The 19,742-nt window shown below is 44.7% G+C and overlaps 1 protein-coding gene across 1 annotated transcript in view; it reads right to left on the minus strand.

Moving 5' to 3' along the window:
* Positions 1–5,953: 5,953 nt before the first annotated feature.
* LOC139057609 (high-affinity choline transporter 1-like) overlaps positions 5,954–19,742 on the minus strand; it is a 74,312-nt gene continuing 60,523 nt past the window's right edge. Inside the window, exon 5 of the mRNA XM_070536138.1 lies at positions 5,954–6,092. The gene's annotated coding sequence lies outside the window, so the exon portion shown is untranslated. The remainder of the gene's footprint in view (positions 6,093–19,742) is intronic.

The following is a 19,742-nucleotide window of genomic DNA, read 5'->3' on the forward strand; positions in this document are numbered from 1 at the left end:
GGCAAAGCTGCCGTAGGCGTGTCACTGTGATGCAGCAGCGAGAGCTGCCTGGCCACCTCTTCACGAATAAACACTTTGATATGCTGCGAGAGGATCGAGTTGGTTATTTCGGCAGAAACCGTGATGCTCGTGACGGAATCGGCGTGCTGAATGTTCTGGTGGGCGATGGAGCATTGGTGGTGCAGCTCGTCAAAGCTCTGGCAGAGGTTAATGAGGACGGATACGCTACTTGGGCTTTTGGCCAGCAACATCTGGAATGCGCTGTCCTCGATGCCCTTGAGGATGTGTTTGATCTTTTCATCCTCTGACATGTTCGGATTTACCCGCTTGCACAAATCGAGAACTTCCTCGATGTAGCTGTGGAATGTCTCTCCAGGCTGCTGTGCGTGCTGGCGTAGACGCTGTACACCGCGTAGCTTACGCACAGGTGGGCTATCAAACACTTCAGCAAACACAGTCTTAAACGCGGACCAGCTTGTAAAGTCTGATTCGTTGTTGAAGAATCAAACTTTGGCTACGTCGTCTAGGTATATTGGCACGTGGGTCAGCTTAGACTGGTCATCCCATTTGTTATGGGCACTTACACGTTCGTACAATGACAGCCAGTTTTCCACGTCCTGTTCGGTGGACCCACTGAAAATGGGTGCGTCGCGTTGACAAGGGACGCCGGCGCAGATGACAGTGTCAACCGGTGGTGCAGGCAACGAGGTGGCGGGATCAGGCATAGTGCAAGGCGACCTTGCTGGCAGCTTTCGAGTGCGAAGCTCCAGGACGAGGCGAAGGACCGCAGCAACCTCCACCAAATGCGAATGAGGTTTATTGTCGTTCACAACGTTGTGCAACCCTGGGTAAATCAATGCACTGCAAGGGCTGTCCGTAGCACGGGGCTCCCTCGCGATCGCGGCCTGGCCGTTCATCGTCCTCTTCAGACGGCACATACACAGGGGCGCGTCTGCTTCATTACAATAATATATATATATATACATATATACATACATATATACATACATACATATATCCATACATATATATATATATATATATATACATACATATACATACATACATACATATATATATAAATATATATACGAGAAGAGAAAGGGGGTTAACCGAGGGGCCCGATTTTTATCAGTCATATTATAAGAAGCCAACAAACACTGACACCAAGTACAACATAGGGGAAATTACTTGTGCCTAATAAATGAAATAAAGAAACAATAGATTAATGGAAATTAAAGTGGATGAAAAAACAACTTACCGCAGGTGGGAACCGAACCCACAACCTTCGCATTTCGCGTGCGATGCTTTACCAATTGAGCTACCGCGGCGCTGTTTTCCCATCCACTTTCTTGGGTATTTATGTGTCCTAGTAGAACCCTGGGAGTGTTAGCCAGCGCCACCACTCACAAACCTTGGCGGCGGACGTGGAACGTCTTCTTGCCGCAGGCGTCACGAGAACGTGATCTTTCAGGGCGAAGGCAGCTGGTCAATAAACCCACATATGCTACCTGAAGGCGTCAATGTAGCCGGATTCGAGACCTTCGTTATGTAATGAACGAGAAGAGAAAGGGGGTTAACCGAGGGGCCCGATTTTTATTAGTCATATTATAAGAAGCCAACAAACACTGACACCAAGGACAACATAGGGGAAATTACTTGTGCTTAATAAATGAAATGAAGAAACGATAGATTAAGGGAAATTAAGGTGGATGAAAAAACAAATTACCGCAGGTGGGAACCGAACCCACAACCTTCGCATTTCGCGTGCATCCACTTTAATTTCCATGTATCTATCGTTTCTTTATTTCATTTATTAAGCACAAGTAATTTCCCCTATGTTGACCTTGGTGTCAGTGTTTGTTGGCTTCTTATAATATTACTAATATATATATATATATATATATATATATATATATATATATATATATATTTATAAATATATATATATATATATATATATATATATATATGTATATATGTGTGTATGTGTATATGCACGTGCACGTGTGCGCGGGCGTGCATATATAAACAGTACCGGAAACCGCCAAGAGCAAAGAAGAGAAAGAGAATGGTAAGGAGACCGATAGAGTAGTAGGGACTGAGGTGCCTCTTGGCGAATCCACCATAGTGGGCATGCGCCCCGTGTTTGGGAGAAAACATGAACTCCGGAACCTGCCCCCGTGCGTTACACCGGACAATGGACGGCGAAGGCTCAACTCGAAACAGCTCCGCTGCTCAGAACGCGAACTTCCTTGGAGCATTGGTAAATGAATACCTTTCTGTGTTAACAATGCCCAGCCCCAAGTCAGCGACCTCGTTCGACAGAATTAAGAAAAGTGACCTCGTCCTTCTACAACAGTCAAACAAGCCCTCGCAACTATAGAATTTTGTTTGAATAGAGGTGCTCCATAGAGGAAGGATCGGCAAGACAAGATCATATACCTTTAGAGTACCGGGTGGATCTGCGGTTAAACGGGCCGTTCAACACCTGTAGGTGCTGGAACCAAACTTTTCAGTAACTTCTGCGAGCGGGGTAGTTTTTTTGGAACTAGAACGACAAAGAAGGAGATGGCGCGTTCTCGTACCTCGGACCACGCGCAACAGCAGCTACTTACGGAGTCTCGTTATAGTTTAGGCTTAATAGACCCCTTTTTTGATGCACAGAAAGGCATGATTTTCTGCACAGCCTATGCGTATGTCTTGAACACTGTCACAACGCAAGCCGATAAGGTTCTGGAGAATAACAGTTACCTAATGAATGATGGCACACAGTGTGCTTTGAATGCGGGCCATGAGCTTAAGGTTATCAGGAATCTATGATAACAAGAAAACAAACTGTGCGTTGCCAGTGCTGCTGTTCTGCGCCAACGTCGATGACACGCGAGTATGACACTGGCTTCAATAATATCGCTTCAATGAAACATTCAACTTCAAAGCTTCCACATAAGTTAAGATTTCTTTCTATCGTAACATGGTAAAAATTGTAGTTCTAATTCGTCTGTTTATGTACAGACTATTTCTAAATTAATATAGCCAACAATAACTGAGCGGTTCATTCATACACTTGCTGCTCGTATTGCTTCAGGCAAACAGCATACACAAGCTTTTTTACTCTGAGCACCGGAATCCCCTTGCAGGCTATGCAATCTCGATAACGTAGAGAAGTAATCAAATTACTCACTGTCCAATTGTGATCTTCCAGTTGTTGGTCATCTCCTGACGCGCAGCAGATATCGGCTCAACATCGTCCTCAAGGATAACCGAAAAGTGCAACTCTTTCAGAGACTCACATACTTGAGTGGCTTCGATGATACAACGAATCTCGGCAGCAGAAAAGTCAGATCCCAGAGCGAGGCGCCGGAGTGACTTTGCTTGTCTGAGGCCACCTGCCAAATGGTCAGCGTGCCACCTGATCTTCTGCTTGTCGGAATACAAAATGTTAGACAGAAGAATTAGTTCTTGATGCATCTCTATAAATTATCAGACGTAGTACATTTGTTCTAGGAATGCGAGTAGCTGAGCAAAAGCTGCATGCTGAGGCTCAACTCTACTCTCTTACAACACAAACACGCAGCTGTGAAGTGCATTCCATTTACAGAGTCCACAAAGCCTTGCATGTGTACTTCAAAAAAAAAAACTCAGATGACCGATAAAAAATTTTGTAAAGGCATTCTCGCATATAGGCAGAATACATATTTCGGAATATTCATCATGCCGGAAACTATCTGTAACAAACGTTAACCTTCATGAACCCATAGCAAACCTAGAAATCAAGAATGAAAAGTAGCGAAATAAATCCCTCACATATGTTGTAGAAGTTTACATATGTCTTGCGTTTTGAGAAAACGTGTTTTAATTCGGGATGTTCGTGATTTGCATTCGCAAATTACGGATATCTTACAAAGTCTTTAAATTTTCTGTCAGCTTTCGCACACATGGTATTTAGAAAGTTTGCGACTTATATTGTTGTGTTCGATGAGCATAAGTAGCAGCTGTTGTGGGTTCTTTCAGCTCCTAACATGTCCGCTTGCATCTGTTGCCTGTGCAGCCAGAATATCACCGATTGGTAAGGCTCCCTTTTCATTGCTGTAATTACATGTATGGTGTAGTTTCAGTAGGATAAGCGACTTGCAGAACCTTCATAGTCTATTAGAAATTGATATTTTGGTGGTATTTATCCACATCTGTAACAACAGTTAGCCTGGATAACGAATTCATGCCCAAATTGACTTATAGTCTTATGTCTGACAAGACTGATTGTCTGACATGACTTTTTTATTGACAATACTTATTGACTCACAAGACTTATTCATTGACAAGGCTTATTGTCTCCGCAGCCGGCGAGTACCAACCAGTGTCGTCCAAGTAGAAGTGTTTGAAAAGGGCGGACCATTGGATTAATAGATGATAATGGCAGCAAACGCAGTTTAAACTGAAATCAAGATGCGTACCAATCTTGTAAATGTCACTAAACTGCAGTCAAAAAAGGAGTGCACAATGACTTGCATTGCGAAAATAGAGGCTTGGTAAAAATAAAGTCCATTCCGACAGATCCTCACTATTACTTTTTCTAAGACATGTTCTACCACCTCATTTCGAGATACCTCGAAAGATACCATAGCAACAAGTTTGATCACGTCAAAAAGGTCATAAAATCACTTCCAGTCATAAAACGTCTTAGCAAAAGCCGAGCGGAAGAGCAGCTAGCGCGTTGCGCCGTTGCTGCAAGAGTGACTGTGTATTTTAAAGCGGAGGTTGTCTTTAACACTGAAATTTATTCTTACAATTTTCATTCAATGACAGTTATTCTCGTGAAGAAGACTCCTTTTCGTCAAACACTTAATGGAAGAAACGCCGAATATGGAATTTCTAAAGGTTCTCTTGCATAAACGTCTGGTCACAAATGAGGTCTTTCAAAACGTTCTTTGAAATGCAGTCGTTCAAATTTGGTCTCTTTCGCCTCAAGGAGAGAATATTGTCATTCGTGCCAGAGATAGTGGCTGACCGATATTATAGGAGCAGCCTTCCAGCATCTTGGAGACACTAGTAGGCTGCGCTTATACCTTCAGTAAGGCAATAGGACAGCAGGGGCACGATATTCACATTGTAGATGCAAGTGACCACATCATAGCATATCAGCAATCGTGGTAAGCTAGATAAGCTTCATTATAGAAGTTACTCGTGTACATTAAGGCGACGCCAACGCATATGGTAGTTTTGCGCGTGAATGAGCCCACGTCTTGGTGTTTCAAGTAGTTGAATTTGAAGACCATTGTGAGCATTGGTCTTATTCCTTTATTTGACGTGTTCTTGGGCACTGATTAACCGGTTGATAGGGCCACCAAACCGCAAGAAAAACCGAAGGGCACAGATGGGACAATATATAGGCGCAGCAGCGGGAATACGAGGGCCTAAAATATTTTGCGGCACTGATTAACTACCGAAGGTCATTGAAGAAACACTTTTTTGAGAAAGTTTCTCCCACAAAATGAACATTGACAGTGAGAAAAATTGCTCTCCTTTTTTAGCCACTTTTATATAATTACTTTAAAATTATAATGTCCGCATATTCAAAACTCTAGTCATCAATATAAGAAAGAAAGTATTATCCTTAGTTTGCATCTATGAAGACATCACGCGATGGAAATTTTGAATTGTGCTGACACCATAGGAACTTCTAGCTTGTGCTACTCAACAAGTTCAAAACTGGCGGAAGTCTTCCTCACCTGAGTTTTCTGTTTCCTCAAGTCCCACTCAATACTAACGAGTGCCATCTCCTGAATGGTATTGTTGGTGGCAAGGAACTTCGAGATTGACTTAGAATCCTGGACACCCAATTTGAAGCCCTCAATGGTGAGCTTGGTCACTGTTTTGTTGGTAATGAGGGCTCCGAACACAATGTTTGCCTTGGTGCGGTAAGTGTGGTTGTGGCAAATTACAGTCACGTCGGGAGGAGCCGAAGGTCTGGCAAGCATTCGCTTGAAGCTTGAACCGCACCGGTGAGATGAAAAGGAGGCACCCAAGATTAGGCAAGAGATGTCGGTGCTCTTTTCAAGGGCCTGCAGCAGCTTTCCGACGAAGTCGAACACCTAGACAGAAACAGGCGTACATGGCAAGTGAAAACAGTAAAATTACTTCTACAAAAGCATCACGCCTTTTCATGAAAGGTGCGATCAGCAGCCTCCAGTCAGTGAATATGCTGAGCTGCTCATTGCAATGTGACCGTTCACGTGAGCAAGAAAAACTAGTCATACAGCAGAAAAAAATGCTTGCAGAATACTTTGCCATAACCTCACTGTTCCTCTGCAAGCGGACAAATTCTTTCCAAGCTTTATTTTTGCTTCCAAGGCGTAGAGCGTTACGTTGCATGCACCTGTAATTTTACACTAAACTGCGACGCTGCAGGAATAACCCGACATTTAGTTCATAATGACTGAGCATGCTGCTATTCTGCTCGCAAGTAACCGGGGCCTCACTGTTTATTATGTGATTATTTAGAGAAAAAATAATTATGTGGAGTTCTGTGTGAGAAAAGCACGAGCTCATTATAAGGCACACCGAAGTGGGCGACTCCGGGTTAATTTTGACCACCGCGGTTTATTGAACATGGACTTACAGCTAATACACTGGTGTGTTTTGCATTTCGCCGACATTTTTTTTTGCAAAACGACATTTCTTATTGCTCAAATCGTAAATTCTTAGATTACTTAAGAAATAAATTATGGGGTTTTACCTGCCAAAACAATAATTGATTACGAGGCACGCTGTAGTGGGGGCTCCGGAAATTTAGACCACCTGGGCATCTAACATGAACCTCAATCTAAGTACACCTGTGCTTTCGCATTTCGCCCCTTTTTCACCACGGCGGGTATGTTTTTGCAGGGTTAGTGCAGTGCTAGTCAGGTGTTACAGCAGTGTTACAGCAGTGTTAGAGCAGTTACAGGAGCGTTACCGCAGTTATAGCAGTGTTAGTGCAGGTGCAGTGCAGCCTCGGTGCGGTATCAGAGCAGCCTCAGAGCAGTTCCAGCCCAGTATCAGCCCAGTTTCGGCACAGTGTCGGCGCTGTGCCAGTGCGGTGCCAGTGCAGTGTCAGTGCAGTGTCAGTGCAGTGCAGTTGATAGTGTATCAGTGCATTTCGCCCCCATCAAAAGCTGCGTTTCAAGCAGAGGTGTTAACGATAACTGCGTTTCTTATTGCTCAAATGGTAAATTGCTAGTGTACTTTAGGAAAAAGCGCATGACAGACGCAATTTATAAAATCATCAATGCTACGTGCAGCCACTAGTATTAGTATTCGTACAAATATATTCTACTTTATATGAACAAGACCGCTGACTATGCTTCGTCTCAAGGATACCGTTGTTAGATACGGGACCTATTCCTGAGCCTCCGAGTTCACCAGACCACATCGAATCGCGTCACAGAAAATTAAGGAGCGCAGAAGCACATCTACCCCGTTCTCGAGGCACGGCACGTGCAAACGAGTTGGCGTCCCCCAGCTCGTGTGCCGCAGTTGGAGCTATTCACTACTTGACTCTTCCCGAAAGTGAAGCGAGAGCCTGGTACTGTTCCAGGTAACGTGGGTCCCGAGGCAAGACGGCTGTAATGCACCGTGAAGCCCTGGTAGTAATCCCCCCCCCCCCGTCCGCCTTGGTGACGGTAGTTGCAGACCGGGAAGGCAATACCGCAGAGAGAAGTAAGTCCTCGGACAATTGGGGCCCAGGAAGCGACACTCTCCGCCGGGTGTGACACAATCGCATGGGCGCCTACCGTTGGCCGAAAATGACGACACCTGAGCGGGCTCGCCGACTGGCCGAAAATGGCGTCACCTGAGCGGGCTCGCCGATTGGCCGAACGTGACGTGACTTCGAGACACTGAAGGGCTTAAAGCCAGAGTCTGGGAGCAGCAAGAGAGCATTCCTTCATTCATCTCTTTCGAGAATCTTGCCATGGGCCGCAGCGTCCGAGTTGCTGCCGGCCCGTAGTCACTATGACTTAATTTCTTGGTCCTCTCACTGTGAATAATGTAAATAAACTTCCAGTTTTCTCCTCGACGTCCTCTTCAACCTCGGCAAACTCCCACACCCAAGGGCAAAGCCCAAAAATCGGGGGGACAGCAATTGGGATCGGCCTCCAGATCCAACACCGTTAAAACTTGTTCTTCTCTAGTCACGTAATTGAGATAAAAATAGAATTTATTGAGGGAATGCAGACGACCACCTTAGGTACACGCAATGCACAGGATTGTAAAGAAAGCATTGAAGAAACACCACTGAACACCTCACTACACATCTACCGATTCTACAGCTTTTATAATACTTAGAAGCGAAATATCAGCTAAGAACAACTGTTTGTCCCTCCAACCACAGGCTTATGTTAAACCACTCACAGCGCGTCGAACACGGCATCGTCACGCTGATTCTTTACCATCTTATAACAACCGAACTAACCTCTAAGGTTTCCTTCTTCCCGCGCACTGTAACAGATTGGAACACCCTGCGATTATCACAATTCATAAACACCGATTCTACTGAACGCATGTGTCTTCAATATTAACGGTATTGCAATTGCGGCAAGGCTTGTTACTGTTTTCGTTTTCCTCTTTTACATGTGAATTTTGTTTGATACTTTCCACATCTTCCTTACTCTATTTTCAGTATTTTGCAATAGTCGCTTGTTCAACTTCTGGTACTATATTTCCCCCCTCTCGCGATAGTGGTTGCAAGTGCTCATATATGCGTGTGATACTGATCTAATGTTTGTCAAGCTGTCTTCCTTGAATGTATGTACCTTCTCTTAATCTTACTTAGTCGTGGCTTTCATTTTTTTATATTTACCTACGTTGCATTGCTAATGTATTTTTTTCATAAGTGTATGTATATGTTATATGTGTATATGTAAATGTTTATATATTTATGTATTCTGCCCCTCCTGCTTGGGCTCCCATTTGGGCCTGCAGTATTGTATGAATAAATAAATAAATAAATAAATAAATAAATAAATAAATAAGTGTTTGCCGACGAAGACAAAATCTGTTAAACTGTATGCTTGCTACAAATATTTCCGAAGGCCAATTATGAAGGATCATGGAGGGTAGCCAAAAAGAAAATCTAAGCTACCATCGACCTGAGTATGACAGTTACTTTGTGCAACTTTGGGACTTTCAAGGTGTGATAAATGATATGAACTGGACAATATTGAGAGTTACACCACGACAGAGACGCAAGAGCGCAGAGAAGGACAAACTGAGACGACAGATGAGCACTAACCATGAACAAATGTATTTTTCTAATAAATTTATGCATTTCAGCGCCATGATTTGTCATATTGGCGAACCAGGAAGCCCAAACGTCTAAAAATATTAAGGGCCGTTTAGGGGATCAAATGTATGAACCTTAATAAACCACAACGTACGCAGCATAATGACGACTGTCTACAGACCACAAGCCAGTATTTCAAAATACATGCACGCAAATAGGTAATGATATAGACTGATAAAAGAAGAAGAGTTCCAGACTAGCCATCAGTCTCGTGAAGCTGCATAGAAGTGCCAGTTTAGGCGAAGATATTGTGACGCACAGTCCAGTGAGCGCAGGTAAACAGTCAGCGCGGCGAGCACGACTAAACTGCGAGAACTTTATTGGCCATACTTGTGCCTTCAAACAAAGTAAATATGATTCTGGGGCGGTGGTAGCAGCAGGTGCGGTTGGTTGCGGCAAAATCGTGTGCCAGTGCTTACGGTTCGCCTCTTTCATGCGTGGAACATTGTGTCCTTTATACGCGCTCGGGACTAAGAGTTTGAGTATATAAAGCGTATCGCAATCATCTATTAGCGCACCTACAAAGAGGCAAGTATTACCTTTAGTAATAGTACGACAGCGTTTTGGATGTATGCGTTTTATCGCACCGCGCCAGCGCTCTCTCGTGATTGCAGAATCATCATAAAGCCACGCAACGAAACTGAACAATCGAGAGTGCATGACACTCGCGTTGCAATAACAAGGACCACGGTCCGTGTGCAGCAAACCTGCTGGTGATTAGAAATGAAAGCGCATGCGGTCGGAATTTTTAATTATAAACGGCAACGTATCGTTGTTCTTGAAAAGGAAAAGAATAAAATGCGTGCATTTTAGCACTTGTAACATACGGGGGCTAATTTGAACGATAACGGTGCTTACCAGGCGTTGTTGAGCGGGTGCAGACGAAGATAAAGTGTTAGGTTAGGAAGGAAGATAAACGTGGACATTCAAAAAAAGATAACGCGAACAAAAAAATATAAGGAGAAAAAAAAGAACAAGAGGCGTCGCATAAAGCGTTAGAATTGAAGTTGGTAAACGAAGTAGGGGGGTGATTCTAAATACGACAAATCTGTTATTCGCAACAAAGACCAATATTTAGCAAACAAAGTTCGGCAAAGCGTGCAGCTGAGAACCTTCCAAGTAACGAATCGGCTGTCAATGAGGAAAGAAGACGCCTTCGCGGACGGTAGTGAATTCGAAATAAGGGGTAATCGTAAGTCAGTTGTAGAAGCCTTCGCTTAACAGTTGCCAAAGTCATTTGAGAGATGGTAAAGAAGGGCACATTTCAAAGTTTGATAGAGCAGAAACCGAAGCGTTATTAAACATAATCTAAACCACCACCAAAAATTGCCTGGGTTTCATTGCATACGTCCCGCGTTTGTGCTAGTAATACGAAAGAGACGGGGCAATGATACAGTAGATGGAAAACATATTCGCGGGAAATGAGCAGAAAGGTTGAATATGAATGATTTTACGGGAAAGAAGGAATGTGAAGTGGAGGAAACACGGAAAGGAAAAAAATTAAGGATTAAAACACATTAGCTGACCAATATATGGAAGGATAGCAAAGTAGCATAGTAAACTACGTCGATATTCTTCTAAAATATGTAGTCAATGATTTCAGGTAAATGAATGTGGCCATTCGATTAAAATCTAGATGCCTATGAACCTGGTGAAATTCTGCTTGTAAGGCATCTTAGAAAAGTTGAGAATATGTTCTGTGTGTAAGCTCGTCATCAATATGAAAGGGAACTAATTGTTAGCGCTTGCAACTCATGATGTGTGCTTCCGAATTGAGGAACATCAAAGGTAATTCGCTTTCCAGTGGGGCATTTAGTCTCACTGACCACTTGACGGTATGCAAGTGACGTTGCATACAGGCAAGCACGAAACGTTGCCGCGACGTCTATATTTTGGAAAAAATGGAGCGTGGAAAATTTTCACGGATAGAAAAGTCTCCAATAAGGCACAAGAAACCTGCGTTTACAGTGAGCGAAACCAAACTTAGGAAAATGCCACCACTTGTTTTCTCACCACAAATACTAGTTCAGGTCACGTGAGTACCTGATTTGCTACAAGGTTTTGGATGCAGTCAACTCAGGTATATAAAGTGAACGACTGTTTAGTTACAGTTATGTTATCTGAGCAACTTACCCGTCATACGTATTATGTGAAAATTTTCAAAAGCAGGTTCTAAATAAGAAATGTCGCTGGACAGGCCCCTGACATCAAATCTGAAAGGTGTGTTGCAGGCGGTGTGGATGTTTTAACGCGTTGCAAGCCTTCCACAAAGGTACTCCCGATCGGATGTGTTTCATCGTTTCTGAAAGCGAACTCGTTATAACTTTTACCCTCTGATAAAGATGGTTTCGTTGTCCTGCCGCTGGGTGACTTCAATGCGAAGGCCACCCTTGCCGTTGATTTAGTTTTTAAAAGTGATGACAGAATTTCCCGTGCAAACGTGAAATTAAAAGCAAGAAAACTATGCAAATCCCTTAGCAAAAGGGATTTGCAGGGAAAGCTAGCAAAAGTAATAGAAAAAACTAAAAAGCCAAGCTAAGATATTTTCTTTTCAGCTAAGACGCATCAGAATTACTGCCCTCTGCGGGTTACCGTAACTAATACGGCGACTTGGCAGAAAGCTGTTGGCTTGTTTTTGCCAGATAAACTAAACTTTATAATCATTGACGATCATTTTCTTGTTAGAGATTCTGTTGAAGGTATTAGTTTAGGAGAGAATGAAAAGGGACTCAAGATGTTCTCGATCGACATTAAACATCTGTACCATTCACTTCCACGTCACAAAATGCTACTGGTTGTTGAAGAATACATTGATGACTTTGGATCAGTTGGCTTACAGAATGCTGCAGGTGTTTCTATTAGCGGCTTTCTTGAATGGCTAAACTTCTACTTGAAATCAACTTACGCCTCATGGAATGAACAAAATTACATACAAAGGAACAGTGTTTGTATAGGATCATGCGTAGCGCCGGTACTAAGCGATATTTATCTAGCTCATCACGATCGCAATATTCATGGTCAACTAGCCGCGTCCCCTGTTGTCGAAGTGTGCAGGTTTCTGGACGACTACCCGATATTTATTGAATGTACTGATCACGCTTTTCAGCCTGCTGTTTTGAAGTCTTGGATGTCTTCAAGAAAGAGCTGGAGCCTCTAGAACTTACGCATGATGTCCACATTGATGACTCGTTGCGCTTTCTAGATCTCAGGCTGTGCCTTGCTAACAAACATGTGCGCTGGTGCTTCGAACCAAGAAGTAAGAAGCCACTCTTGCTCTTCAACTTAGCACACTCAAAGCTCGTTAAACGAGGTATTATAAAGTTCTCTCTCGTTAACAGCCTCAATAAATCTTGCCCACATGAGATGTAACATAGTCTTGCTGCACAGGTTGATCGCCTTTCTTGGGCTGGCTACCCTTCGGCCTTAATTTCAGCCATAGCGGAACACCTTCTGAGGCGCACAAAACGTTATGAGCCCGCTTAGTCAAGGAACCAGCTGGCTGAAAGACGCAGGTTTGCAGTGCCACCGTATGTGCATGATGTCTCCCATAGGCTAAAGAAAATTGGGCAGGGTGCAAGAACCAGTCGTTTTATCAGCCCCGAAAAGTTGGCAAGGCGCTGTAAGCGTGTAAACACGCCTAAATCACATCAGAGTTGTTGCTCTTTCGGGCACAGAAAACGTTTTGTGAAGTGCACAACAAATGTAGTCTACCGAATTTCCCCGTCTTGCGGCATTAAATATGCTGGAGAGACTGTTAGGTGCTCAAACGATCGTCTAAGAGAGCACTGTAACAAAAATATAAATTACGGGGTTTTACGTGAAAAAACCCCTTTCTGATCATGAGGCAAGCTGTAGTGGAGGACTCTGGAAATTTCGACCACCTGGGGTTCTTTAACGTGCACCTAAATCTAAGTACAGGCTTTTTCGCATTTCGCCCCCATCAAATTGCGGCCGCCGTGACCAGGATTCGATCCCGCTACCTCATGCTCAAGCACTCTAACAACGTCCACAGCACTGTACAAGGTCACTTGGGCATCCATTGACGGGACTGTGGCTGCGTGCCAGTCTTTGAAGATACTGAAGTTTTAGCGAGACACAGCTCATAGCTCACCCGGCAAATTGCGTAAGCTGATATTGTCACGTGGTATTGACGGTGAAGAAAGCAGCCAAACTAAGAAAGTTGAAACTAGCGTTTTGTTGGGCGAGCTTCTGCCCTCAAGAACAGGCAACACTCAAAGAACGGCGACAGCGGCGAACACAGATGGCGATCGTCGAAAATCTGATCAGTGGTTCAAGCGCGTCGGCTTTGATACATCACTCGTCGAATGTTTCAGAGTAATCGATGGGACCCGGGTGCCTCCCACAAAGTTCTACACTGTTCGCGTCGTGCACACAAGCGCTCAGATTACACAAGGTTCGGTCACAGACAGGGGATGTAAGCATTGATAACATTCGAGAAACTTCAGATGCCTGTAGGCGCTTCCTGCGCTTCGCGATAACATTTGTTAGGCGGTGAAACATGTCACCCGATGAAGACAAGTACACGTGTCAATGTCCCTGTCTTAACAAGCATCGACCCGATGCTGCAAATGAAAGTGATAAAAAAAACAGTCGTAGCAAAAAGAACAACAAAATAAGGAAGTTCCTCAGCGTCCGTAAAATGGTTTAAGATGCACCACGTGGACCCCTTCAGATCACGCGCGGCGCTGCTGTGAAGGCGAAATGTCGTCTGATATGACCTCATAGTCCAATGCGCCAATACGTCGAATCACCTTGTAGAGTCCGAAATAGCGTAGCAATAGTTTCTCACTCAGTTCTCATCGGCGTATCGGGATCCAACCCCAAACACGGTCGCCGGGCTGGTACTCGAGGAAGCGTCGTCGGAGGTTGTAGTGTCGACGGCCGGTACGCTGCTGGTTCTTGATCCGTAGGCGGGCGAGCTGTCGAGCTTCTTCGGCACGCTGGAGATAGGTATCGACGCCAAGATTCTCTTCGTCAGTGATGTGCGGCAGCATGGCGTCGAGCATCATCATCGGGTTCCTACCGTAAACCAGCTTAAACGGCGTGATCTCTGTTGTTTCCTGCACTGCCGTGTTGTAAGCGAATGTTAGGTACGGCAGGACGGCATCCCAGGTCTTGTGTTCGACGTCGACGTACATTGCCAGCATGTCGGCGTGGCTCTTTTTCAGGCGCTCTATAGGACTACTCGTCTGTGGGTCGTAGGCAATTGTCCTCTTGTGGCTTGTATGGCTGTACTGCAGAATGGCATGGGTGAGTTCTGCTGTAAACGCTGTTGCTCTGTCGATGATGAGGCTTTCTGGGGCGCCATGTCACTGCAGAATGTTCTGGACGAAAAAAAATTTCGCCACTTCGGCTGCGCTGCCTTTCGGTAGAGTTTCAGTTTCAGCGAAGCGGGTGATATAGTCCGTCGCCACGATGATTAACTAATTTCCGGATGTTGCTGCCGGAAACGGTCCCAGAAAATCCATCCCGATCTGCTGAAATGGTTGAAAAGGAGGTTTGATGCCCTGTAGTAATCCTGCTGGTCTTATCGGTGGTGTCTTGCGTCGCTGACAGTCTCGGCATGCCTTGACGTAACGGGCGACGTCGGCGGTCAGACGACGCCAGTAGTACCTTTCCTGTATCCTCGACAGCGTTCGGGAGAATCCGAGGTGCCCAGCGGTTGGCTCGTCATGTAGGGCACACAGTATTTCTGGACGCAGCGCTGACGGAACAGCAAGAAGGTAGCTGGCGCGAACTGGTGAGAAGTTCTTTACGAGCAGGTTGTTTTGTAATGTGAACGAAGACAATCCGCGCTTTAATGCCCTAAGTACTACGTCGCGTTCCCTTCCAAATACTCGACGAGGCCTTTTAGCTCCGGGTCTGCTCGTTGCTGTTTAGTGAAGTCTTCTGTGCCTATTATTCCGAGAAAGGCGTCGTCATCCTCGTCATTCTGCGGCGGCGAGTCAATGGGGCCGCGTGAAAGGCAATCGGCATCAGACTTTTCGTCCGGACTTGCAGGTTACAGTAATATCATATTCTTGCAGTCTTAGGCTCCACTGCTCCAGCCGTCCTGAAGGTGCGTTTAAATTTCCTAGCGAACACAAGGCGTGATGGTCGCTGACGACTTTGAATGGCCTGCCATAGAGGTAAGGGCGAAATTTCGCTGTAGCCCAAACAATGGCGAGATTTTCCTTTTGGTTGTAGAATAATTGCCTTCCGCTTTTGACAACGTCCAGCTAGCGTAAGCTATCATGCGTACAAGTACGTTTTTTCTCTGGACTAGGATGGCACCGAGTGTCAAACAAGTACACACCGAATGTCACCGGATGGCACCGAATGTCAAACAAGTACACGTGTCAATATCTTTAGAGAACTCGGTAGTATGTGCGTTAGTGCTCCCTCTATGGCGCTGACCCCTAGTGAAGTCACGTATCTAAACAGATAGAAACCGCAATGGTTTTTTTTTTCAAGGGACCATGCTTTTAGTACAGTCACTTGCTGTTAAAACACCCCTTATGACGGCCTTTTATTTTTTGCGCATGCTGCCTCTAGTACATATACACACGATGGGGTAACGCAGCTAGATATTGTTGGAAGCAGCGCTGTGTATGTCGTCTCTCACAGCCCTTGTCCTGCGTGCTGTACATTACTTTTTGATGAATAAATTTTTAGTCCACAAATGATATTACGTACAGAACCGCGTCTCGGTATTATTGTCCAACAACAATGACCTGACGCGCATTCGATCTCGTGGTCTCAAGATTACAAGATCGAGCCTCAAATTCAATCTCTGTAATTTATTCAGATTGAATTTCCTTGTTTACTCACGGTTACGACCCCGCATTATTCCGCCTTCTCGACATTTAACGCCATCGGCTATGTGGGTTTCAAAGAACGCTGCTTCTGGGACTAGTTCGCATTTGCTTTGAGTTAGTATTTGCAAGCCTTGTCGTCACACATGTGTCTTTCGTGCGCGTCTTATCTGCTGCAAATGTGTCTTGCAGTAGACGTGGTTTAATTCTATCAGTTATTTTGGTTCCTCTTAAGCTTTTTAGTGGTACGAGCATCAAGCGACACTCTTAGTTCTTGCGCAGAGCTTCCGGTTCACCTCCTGAGACGGCCGGAGACTAAATTAAATATAAAATCAGAAAAGAAGCAATAAAATAGTACAGTACAATATTCGCGCGTTTCGTTGTAGGTTTGATATCAGAACATAATTTTAGTTACAAGTTGAGTTACCGAAGTGTGTGGAATTAATACAATTAGAAATTAGTGATTACCGCACACCATAGCACACAATCGTAGACTTTAGAGACCCACCACGTGAGCACGACTTTGGCGAAATTCCTGGAAACACGAAAGTAGAAAGCGGAAGTAATGGCGTCACTGATGAAATCACACACAAGAAGGTGGCCTGATATTTAACCGGCTAATTAATGGAAAAGCGTTGCCTCGCACAGACTGAACACCTGCCTAGCATAGTGGATGTGACGTCACTCTCTCCTCTCTCGCGGCGCTCAACTGCTTGCTCGCAACAGCTGCGCGCGCGCGCTCTTTACAAGCTGTGACGTAAGCACTGTAATGTGCGCTTCGTACGCCGTTCGCTGGGGGGTTACGCCTCGCCGGGTGACGCGCGCTGCGCTTCCTCCTCGCCCGGTTATCGTGCCAGGGATAGACGTTCGCCCGCTTAACCAAAAGAACACCAATGCCGAGGTGCGAGTGCCACTAAGAGACACGTAAGTGAAAGAGTAAGATGGTCTACTATTCTTGTTACCTCCAAAGAAGTTGCCCATGCAAGCGCGTTCAAACTGGAGAGCTTTCCATCACGCGAGTTGGCGGTATCTTATCGATGAAGAAATGGTCACGTTCCCGACAAAGTTGTCGTCGTGCGTGAAGAAATGTCTGTCGCGATTCACTAGCTCTCAAGAGAGGGGCTGTGCATGGACTAAGTTCGCTACTCTCTTCTCGCAGGTCAGTTACGAATTCACGGCTAGTGCAAAAGTATTTCGCTTATCTGCACAAGTAACCGAAAAAGATTAGATACACTGCACAAACAACAAACGTAGACCCTATGTTACTTAGGCGCATGCGGTCACAGGCTCGCAGAAAAATTATACAAACCCCACACGCTTCGGGAAACGGGAAACATGAGCAAGCAAGGCAAAATTACGCAGCACGAGGAGATGGGCGCTGAAGATTTTGGAGACAGATGCATCCCTGAGTCACCAGGATGAACCTTAAACAGGTAGCAGAAATTTTACTAGGCATTATAGAACGTGCTAAGCCACTAGAACCAGCTAGAAGCCGCTAGAACCAGCTAGAAGCCGCTAGATCCACTAGAAGCCATTATAGAACGCGACGTGATCGACCCTGTAGAAATGCGCCCCACTGAACTAATACTGTTCACTGTACGAAAAAAAGATGCGCATTGTGTTCCATGGCTTGAAACAAGCGCAGCGTTTTTTTTTTCGGGGACAGATATCGTTCCCGGACTGAATGGTAAGACGCGAAATTTTTGCGTGGCGCAAAGCATGTTTTCCTGTCGCCGACCAGATCAGCACCCGAAAATCTCTAAGTGTGAACAGGGCTTTAGAATGTGTTGACCTGGGGTGCGATCGGAGATCGTTCTTCGAAACGCACGTTCAGTTTCAGCTCACGCATATAGGCTGCGCCGAGTCGTTAGCCGTCGACTCAGCGCGGCCTCGGCCAACCGCGTGAGGTGAAAGTGAACGCAAACTGAACGCACTTTTGGAACAACGATCTCCGATCGTGTAGCTTATTGTTTTCATAGAGCTGTTATTCATTTTGATCACGTATAACTAGGAACCAGAACTTCAGGCAGAATGCTCATTTATTTCTTACCTCCTTATCGCGCCTATTTAGCATATAAACACTTACTATGGCTAGAAACATTTTATTGGCGTCATTATCGGGTATTTGAATGACTAGTTCGATGTTACTGCCTACATTCGATTTTGAGAGCCTACAAATGTTTAAGAGTTTTGTGCTAGCCTTGCCTTGTATAGAATGTTATAACTCACTGGGGAACTGGACTGAAGGCAGCCGATTGTTACCGCGAATGCTTTGCCGGTGTTAAGGCTCTTATTAACAGATTTGCGGCTGGCTAGTGCGCTTCTGTGAGAAGGGCTGAAACTGCTATACGCGAAGATACACTCGGAGGTGTCTTAACCTACTTGTGGGCTGAATTGATATCTTCAGCTGACGTCATCTGGAAACTTGAATGCCTAGTTGCGACTCTGACCACGAGTATGGGGCTAACATGGAAGTTTAAGAAAAGGTTCGTTGCCATCCCTAATGAACCTGCTGTTGTTCAAGCTATTTAAAAGCTTCAAACTACGCGGTACAAAAGTATCAGCTGTTAGGTATTGAAAGAACTGTTGCAGGTTTTGACCAGCGAACATTTTGCAATCCCATAGGGCAATAGATCATCAAACGTACCGAACGAGAAGTATGTGCCGGTAACTTCGGTGGATGTTGAGTGTTTGCCCTCATAAACCGATACCAAGCAAAAATAGGCACAACTTGAAACACGAAGATCTCGAGGTGGTGCGTGTTTGTGACTGCTTTCACAACTTCTCCCGCGGTTGTATGTCTAGGCACACTATATTTCAGATAAATCGTGCAGCCTCCTTTTATTGTATTGAGAAAATAAATGAATTTCACGAAACATGCATTTAATGGGTTTTATTTCTCGCAAAATCATAAGTTATCCTCAGATGGACAGGAGAAATTATTTTAGCCTATACACGGCTAATTATCGGTTTTTGGCGCCTACAAATGCGTAAGTAGCAACTATACTGCCAGTTAAAGGCGACTAAAAACAGCGATATTTAGTGTCTGAGGAACCGGTGTCTAGTTATGACAAGGTGTTTTAGGATTCTTTGAGTTTATTGAAAGGAGAAAAAGTTAGCGTTTTCCAACTCGTTTAGTGCGACACCCGGCGAATTAATTACAAGCATTACAAGAAGGAGGACTTGCTGAAGTTTGCTAGCTTTCTCGGTCTTTACCGAAGAAGTTACACATCGACCGAAAATTGATCATTAATTAGTACACTACCCTGCGCACACCGCAATCATATCTTTACCGATGTGGTAGGGTGCACTGGATAAATTTATGACCATCTGGCGTGGTGTCTGTAAATTTTCCTGAAAAGCGTTGGGATCACAGGCCGTAACGTTTTCCTTCGTCCGCGGTCTGGTTTCATCCCCGACTGTATGCCCACGTGTGCACGCGGAAGGAATATAAATCCCCTCGTATAGGGACATTTGATACACTAAGAAAAAAAAATGTTTCTAATCCACGCTGTTAATGTGGTTCGACAGTGGAGCTGTGAATAACTAGAACGATTACCCATTGAGACGTAGTCTCATATTAGTCACACAGCGACATTCACACG

Source organism: Dermacentor albipictus, chromosome 3 (assembly GCF_038994185.2).
Source record: "Dermacentor albipictus isolate Rhodes 1998 colony chromosome 3, USDA_Dalb.pri_finalv2, whole genome shotgun sequence".
Taxonomy (NCBI): Eukaryota; Metazoa; Arthropoda; class Arachnida; order Ixodida; family Ixodidae; genus Dermacentor; species Dermacentor albipictus.